General features: G+C 38.5%; 1 protein-coding gene across 1 annotated transcript in view; it reads right to left on the reverse strand.

Annotated features, from left to right (window-relative positions):
• Positions 1-4,336, reverse strand: part of LOC138853311 (kin of IRRE-like protein 2) — a 217,184-nt gene extending 212,848 nt beyond the window's left edge. The window contains exon 1 of the mRNA XM_070089314.1: positions 4,138-4,336. The gene's annotated coding sequence lies outside the window, so the exon portion shown is untranslated. The remainder of the gene's footprint in view (positions 1-4,137) is intronic.
• Positions 4,337-8,519: the final 4,183 nt, after the last annotated feature.

Below are 8,519 nucleotides of genomic sequence, written 5' to 3' on the forward strand. Positions count from 1 at the left end.
TTTTTTCGTTAGGTTCAGAATAATTTTGGCGAAATTACTGCATACACAAATTTTCACTTGTCCTATATGGCAAGATGAGCGTTGCTATTTAAGCCAAGATCGATCGCAAGTTCTGCCTATTCGGCACGACATATATATATATATATATATATATATATATATATATATATATATATATATATATATATATATATATATATGTATATATATATATATATATATATATATATATATATATATATATATATATATATATATATATATATATATATATATATATATATAAGGAGGTTTTGTGTGCGAGGGGCTTGGACTTCCAGCAGGCATGCATGAGCGTGTTTGATAGGAGTGAATGGAGACAAATGATTTTTAATACTTGACGTGCTGTTGGAGTGTGAGCAAAGTAACATTTATGAAGGGATTCAGGGAAACCGGCAGGCCGGACTTGAGTCCTGGAGATGGGAAGTACAGTGCCTGCACTCTGAAGGAGGGGTGTTAAAGTTGCAGTTTAAAAACTGTAGTGTAAAGCACCCTTCTGGCAAGACAGTGATGGAGTGAATGATGGTGAAAGTTTTTCTTTTTCGGGCCACCCTGCCTTGGTGGGAATCGGCCAGTGTGATAATAAAATAAAAATAATATATATATATATATATATATATATATATATATATATATATATATATATATATATATATATATATATATATATATATATATATATATATATGTCGTCACCCAAGTGGGAAATGGCCACTGTGTTATAAATAGTTTTCTTTAAAGAGTGGTGGGAAGACTCAGTGGATCCCTGGAGGAGCTACTAGCTAATATAACCACTGGAACAGTACATGAATTTTGAATGAAACACCGAAGCTGGAACACCATGAACAAAACTGTGTTCTTGTAGCTACAACACTGAAGATGTACACTACGAGCACACATCTCTGTTCTTGTAGCTACAAAATGTATAATTACAAATACCTTCTGATCCCACACACGAAGGTTACTCTCCCTCCTAACTAGCTACAACATTCCCCCCACAGTTAACGTGTGTCTAACCAAGTGATTCTTCTCTGCTGCTACCTTGGCATCCCTTCCATCTTGCTGGGTCGACGAGAGGAACTATCCATCCCGTTAAGAAGTAATATTCTCTCAACTCCATCTCTTTAAACAAGTTACAAAACTCAAGACTCTCTTTTTTTTTTTAATTCAACGTTGTAATCCATCTTCTCTTGTCCCTACTTTCCCCACCACAGTCATAATAAGCGGCAAGATTTTTTCCCCTAGTCTTTAAGGAATTTCTGAGGAGTCCTGCTTGTGCCTCCTCGCCTTGATGCTGGTGGAAGACTTGATCCAAGATACTGGAGCCGTTCTCTCCTCGTATTCAACCTGATTTTTCACCCGTTACCTCTAGGCGATGTAAGACCCATACAGGCTTAGCGTTTCCCAATGAATATAATGACAACGGGTTATGCTCAACTTAAGTAGCCTGGAGGTTAATTAACCCAGGTTCTGGTTAATGTTAAGATTTACCTTATAGTTAAGACATCTATGTATTTCGTCACGGAGAGACATATGATTGAGGTACCTTCAGGGGACGGAGAATCGAGCCTGCACCACAGCTTTGTCTCATTCAATAGAGCCTCCATTTCTACCCTTCACAAGCGTACAAAATTTGGGTATATAAAGGAGGTTTTGAGAGCACGAGGCTTGAATATCTGACAGGCATGTGTGAGCGTGTTAGGTAGGAGTGAGTAGAGGCAAGTGATTTCCCATGACCAGACGTGCTGTTGGAGTGTGAGCAAGGTAACATTTATGGAGGTATTCAAGAAAGCCGGTTAGCCGGACTTGAATCTTGGAGATAGAAAGTAGAGTGCCTGCACTCTGCAGGAGAGGTGAGGATGTTGCAATCTGAAGTCATCTGAGCTGTGATGTCTTCACGCTTCTGGCAAGACAGTGATTGAATAAGTGATGGTGAATGTGTTTTCTCCTGGGTTACCTTACCCAGGTTGGAGACAGACACCGTGTTAAATAATAATAATAATAATAATAATAATAATAATAATAATAATAATAATAATAATAATAATAACAATAATTATTATTATTATTATTATTATTATTATTATTATTATTATTATTATTATTATTATTATAATTATATAATTATAATAAATAAAAAAAAAAGTAATAATAATAATAATAATAATTATTATTATTATTATTATTACTATTCGTCTGCAGCTTGACATGTTAACCACATCGCATCAAATCCTATGTTAAATAATGCCATATAATTCTGTTATTATCTCACATGTCAACACAGAAGACAAAATTAAACATTTAGATGTTAGTGAGACGCAGAGCTGATATTTTTCTCCTTAGAAAATATAGAGACCAGGCAGGGATTATCGGAAGGAGGGTCGAGCTTACACCACACAATATTCTGAAAGAGCTTCACGGATTAAGAAGGTTATGAAATGCAATACAATGCTATCTGGTTAAAAGACACGTGCAATGTTTATGGAAACTGGTGTACTTTCTACCATACGTGTGTATGAGTGTGTATGGTTCCTATTATGTATACATGGGTGTTGGGTGTGGTTCTTAAAATACATGCATGGGTGTGAGATATGGACTTTAGAAGTTGCAGCGGGGAGGAGGAGGAGGCTGGAGACAGTGGAGATGCGAGGTTGAAGACAGTAGAGATGTGAGGCTGGAGGCAGAGGAGAGGTGAGGCTGGAGACAGTAGAGATTTGAGGCTGGAGACAGTAGAGATTTGAGGCTGGAGGCAGTAGAGATGTGAGACTGGAGGCAGTAGAGATGTGAGGTTGAAGACAGTGGAGATGTGAGGCTGGAGGCAGAGGAGATGTGAAGCTTGAGGCAGTAGAGATGTCTTTCTTTAAATCAATACGTTGTTTGAATTTATGCAGATCATAATTAAAAAAAATGAGAGAATACTGTGTACCATTACACAGTAACAATCACAAGCGGCAGAGAGTGAGTTGATGAGATGGTCTGGTTATCTAGAAGGATAGGTTGATCAATGGGGGGCATAATTCTGGGGCAGATAGACGGAAGTGAATTGAACATACGAGATAGAGTTGAAAGGGAGGTTTTGAGTACAAAGGGCTTGATTATTATTATTATTATTATTATTATTATTATTATTATTATTATTATTATTATTATTATTATTATTATTATTATTATCGTTATCATCATCATCATCATCATCATCATCACAGGAAAGCTTATTATGTAATAGCAAGGGCTATCGTCTTATTTACGTACTGTTGGATTGCGAGCGAGGTAATATCTTTGAAGGTATTCAGGGACAGTAGTTAGCGGGAGTTTAATTTTAGAGACAGGAAGTTAAATTGGCTGCAGTTTGAAAGTCCTTATGGAATGGTGCAGTTTGGTGGCTCGACCTTTAGACCCTGATAGATATATTTTCAATCATCTATTGTCGAGTTCTGAATTAATTCTTCCTGGTGAGTATGTAGGTTTTAAGTCTATCGGTTGAACGTGGGTCATTAAGAGTTAGTTCACCTCTGCAGTAACATTCAAGAATACTTTAATCGATAAAATAAGATTTAAAATATGTATATACAAACAGGCACACACACATATACACACATACCGACCCATATACATCGAGAAAAACAAATCTGGAATATACCCTGTGTATTATACCTATATATATTTTTTTCCCGGGTGTACGTATTAATTTGGAGAGGACAGACTATGTAATAGTCGAAAAATTATTTGCGGCAAACTGACGCGTACCTGCTAAAAAAATATATATATTACCGCTTCACTCCTACAATTTTTGAAACAAGAAATGAAATTAAAAATGAATAAAAAACACTGAAATATTCGCACTGTTCTACCCTCAATTTTCGCGACATTAAAAAAAGTATAATTACCCACTAAATGCTTTATCTCCAGTTACCAGAGAAAAATAATGGAAGTTTAGTCGTCCAATTTTAGACTAAGGTAGAAAAAATGTATATAAATTTAGGTGGAAAGGCGAGAAAATAATGGAAGGGGGGGATGAGGGAGGGAGGGGGAATTACTGCAGTTGGAATTGCATCAAAATTTAATTCTCAAGAAGTTTGCGAGAATTTATTAACTTACCAAAATTAGGTAAAAAGTGGGATGCTGCAGTAACGGGATGACTGAGAGGAGGCTGTGGCCACTCTGTTGATGTAGTGATATACAGTAATCCTCGAAAGTTATGGTAAGTCCCGGAGGCTAACTGAGTGCCAGGCACACACACACACATATATATATACACACGCTGGGGAGGGAGGCTGACACCGTCCGCACACCAGGCACTGTGTGTCACAACTGCTGGGAGGTCCTGCTGTCTCTCTCTCTCTCTCTCTCTCTCTCTCTCTCTCTCTCTCTCTCTCCCTGCCTCACCCGTCAGGATACCTATGTAACTTCTCTCTCTCTCTCTCTCTCTCTCTCTCTCTCTCTCTCTCTCTCTCTCTCTCTCTCTCTCTCTCTCTCTCTCTCTCTCTCTCTCTCTCTCTCTCTCTCTCTCTCTCTCTCTCTCTCTCTCTCTCTCTCTCTCTCTCTCTCTCTCTCTTTCTCTCTCTCTCTCTCTCTCTCTCTCTCACCTCTCTCTCTATCTATCTGTCTATCTATCTATATGTCTATCTAACTATCTATCTATCTATCTGTCTATATGTCTATCTAACTATCTATCTATCTATCCCTTTCTCCTCCCTCCACACACACACACACACACACAACCAAGCGTCTACCTGACAGGAGTCTTCCACTAAGGATAACCACATGCCACAACACAACACAATCCCCACACAATCTACCTCAAATAGCCCTCGCACACAAATTTAAAACAATTCACGTCACTCCCATCTGCCTGCAACACCTCACAACTAAATCTTCGTCAGACGCTCAAGCGAAGTCTTACATTCGTGATAAAGGGAAATCTTCGTAATAAAAGAATACATTAAACCACTCTGACAAGTACATAGCCATATTTTTTTGCGTAGTATTTGAAATTCTAATTATCTTTACCTTTAAAGGGAGTGGGGGGCCTTGATGCTGGTGAAGGGCTCTTGATCCAGGGTATAGAAGCTATCCCATTCTTGGGATCAAATCTGATTGCCTTCCATCCCCAGACTGTGCATGATATGACCCCTTAAGATTTTCGTGTTTCCTTAACAAAACAACAACAACAACAACAACAATAATAATAATAATAATAATAATAATAATAATAATAATAATAATAATAATAATAATAATAATAATAAATTATAATAATAATCGTGGCAAGTGAGGTATAGTGGGAGGCAGAGAGCGACTATGGTATGGATCATTAATATCTTCCTCAGCTTCGATCATCAGGTTAATGACGTAACTATTACCACGGTCATTAAGGTCTCTGCCTGCGTCCTGTGTGACCTTCATAATAATAATAATAATCTCTTCCAGATTTAAGGATTTAAAGCAAGATCTCGTGTTATACAATGAATACGCGAGGGAATTTACACACAGGGAAAAAAAACCACACGAAATTCAATGATTTATTAATGAATCATTGAATGACTCGAGTTGGGAACATCAACACAAGTCACAAACAGATCTATCTGGGTAAAGATTACATGAGTGTAGGTCTGTCTCAGATCCAAGCTACCAAACATTCTCGGTAGTTCCTTGCAGTTCCGTCTCAGATCCATCCTGCCAAACATTCTCCACCTGACGCCCCACCCTATATATACTCACGTACTCTTTACTATGGTTTGCCACATAGAGAAGATCCGGGCCAGGACGAATCTACCTGATCTGATCTTTACCCAGGTAGATCTGTTTGTGACTTGATAAAGGCCACTGTGTGGGGAAACAGTGTTTATTTTTCCACCGTGTCGGTATTTTATACCATTTATCTCCAAAAACTCGAGTTGGAAAATTGTTGGTGAATACGTAGCTCGTGCAGCACCTGGGTATCTCTACTGGCGACGACGTTTCAACAGTAAAGAGACCGAAGTCTTGCACGTGTACTTTATAAGTCAGTTTGTAGGTGTTGTGTATCCTGGTACAAATATTACTGGCATAAAGTCAATTAAGTGAAAAATCAGACCCAAAGTTGGGTTTAATTTCATTTTAGATACAGGAAAGTACAGAAAAAGTACTTACTGTGAGTAAGTATCACTCTGTGTAGAACTTTATCATTAATAATAATAATAATAATAATAATAATAATAATAATAATAATAATAATAATAATAATAATAATAATAATAATAATCTTTATTTCTACAAGTACATGTACAAGGTATACAGACCATAGCTGACATCACTGACATACTACTATACAGAAAGCCCCTTGTTATGTAGAGCATTTCGAGCAAATTAGGTCAGTTTTGTCCCCAGGATGCGACCCACATCAGTCAACTAACACCCAGGTACCTATTTTACTAATAGGTGAACAGGGACAGCAGGTGTCTTAAGGAAACACGTCCTTATATTTTCACCCGTACAAAGGATCGAACCACGGACTTCAACGTGTGAGCTGAGTGCTCTAGCATAGAGCTACGGGACTTTATAATGATCTATACTAGGCGAAATATAGCAATAAAACATTACTCTTCACCTGTGTATTAACTTCATACAGTTCCCTATGTGTATTCTTACTATTAATAAAAATATTCTGATAGGGACAGCTTCCAGATGCGCTGGGGTGGGCATCGCTTCTTAGTTTGTAAATATTAGACAACACTGCTCTTGTCTACATTAACATGAGTTAATGACCCTGGATGTCGAATCCCCCTCAAGACGACAACTGCGTTATCAAAATATAATGACTTACCTTTCACGACGGTGTGATATTACAGTTTCTATCCTCGGGTATACAACAGTATTTATATGCAATGCTAATGACTCACCTGAGCTGGAAATCAATGTCGTTCTGACGACAATAGTGAAACACACTTGCTCTTTATTGTGGAATAGTTGGTCGTTGGGACAGTGTTCAGTTCCGATGAAAAACTTTATCCAGACATGACGTGATAACTTAGAAGTTCGTGAGGTTGACCCACTGAGAGCTGGTTCTTTGGGTCGGGGGGTCCCGGCTACACGACCCCTTCTTGACATTGTTAGAGGCGCCTGGGAAGTCAGGAAGGAAGAGTGACCATCTACGGTATTTCACAAAGTTAACAGTTTGCTTTCTTACGGATACTCTGCTGTATGACCCATACGGTTTCAATAATAATAATAAAACAAAAATAATAATAATATTCTGCACTACCCATCATTACATGACCTCTAATGAAAAGTGAAGCTAAATTCATCAATGGGACAGACACCATTTCACCAAAGCCTTTCTCTCCCTTAGAAGAGAAACCTAATGACGACGTTTCCGTCCGTCCTGGATCATTGTCAAGACCGGGCCATGAGGGATCGATACGTCGTCATAATCTCAGACTCTCTGGAGATCTCAACCGCCTCCGAAACATCAGCATTAAGAACTAGAATCTCTCCAGCCTGGACCATAATCTCAGTCTTCACCCATGTACCCACTTCATAAGCCATCGATCTGCTGCAACCAGAAAAGTGATGACTCTCGATTTACCTGTTGCTTTCCCTCGCTTCGTAGCCCCCTCACTGAAGTCTGGATCAGTTTCAATTGCTTCTTCTACGAGAACTCTCTTTTCCAATGAACCTTCGACAACCCTCTGAGTTCCCCCACTTGGTGATCCTCCAGATGAAATATCTTGAAGCTGAATGATTTTATCACCGTCATTCTCGCTTCCATTACTCGGCTTCTCTACGTGGACGACGTACTTATCATTATTTCAAGAAGATCTAACGTCTCTATCCTCCAGTGCCAACTTAATCAGCTTGACCTTTCCATTTAGTTTACACACAGGGAAGAAACTAATGAAGCTTTGGTCTTTCTTGATGTTTTACACTGCAAGTCTGGCAAAAGAGAATCATTTCAGTCTCTCAGATTCCCACCGACCAACAACCTCTTCTCTTCCATTCACATCACGACACCAGGAGTAAATACGGTATTATTATAGGTTAATTTCCTAAGAGCTCTCCTTCTCTGCTGGAGTTCATTAAAGAAAAATGCTCTTCTCTCGAACACATCTTCCCCATACTATACTACCATCCAGATTTCACAGGGGATTGCCGAAGTCGGGCTCAAAACATCGTCAACTTGCTCAGATCCGTTGTAACCAGAGAGACAAATAGTCCTCCCCAGTAACATGATTGTTAAATACATCTCCACGATCTTATTCAACTGTAAAGTCAGTACAGCAATATTCACCAGGACAGTGGTTTTTACAACTTAAGCGAACCTCTTGCCAGAAAATTACTTGGACACATGGAGATCAATAATCTGACACACTCTCCACTTGTTGTTCACTCGCCGCTACTCACAATAGATGGACATTACGGTTGTACAAGACATGGTAATCATTACAAGGAAATCACACATCAGTTAGCTTTCCAAGAGAGGTGTCAAGTATAATATACCA

Source organism: Cherax quadricarinatus, chromosome 28 (assembly GCF_038502225.1).
Source record: "Cherax quadricarinatus isolate ZL_2023a chromosome 28, ASM3850222v1, whole genome shotgun sequence".
NCBI lineage: Eukaryota > Metazoa > Arthropoda > Malacostraca > Decapoda > Parastacidae > Cherax > Cherax quadricarinatus.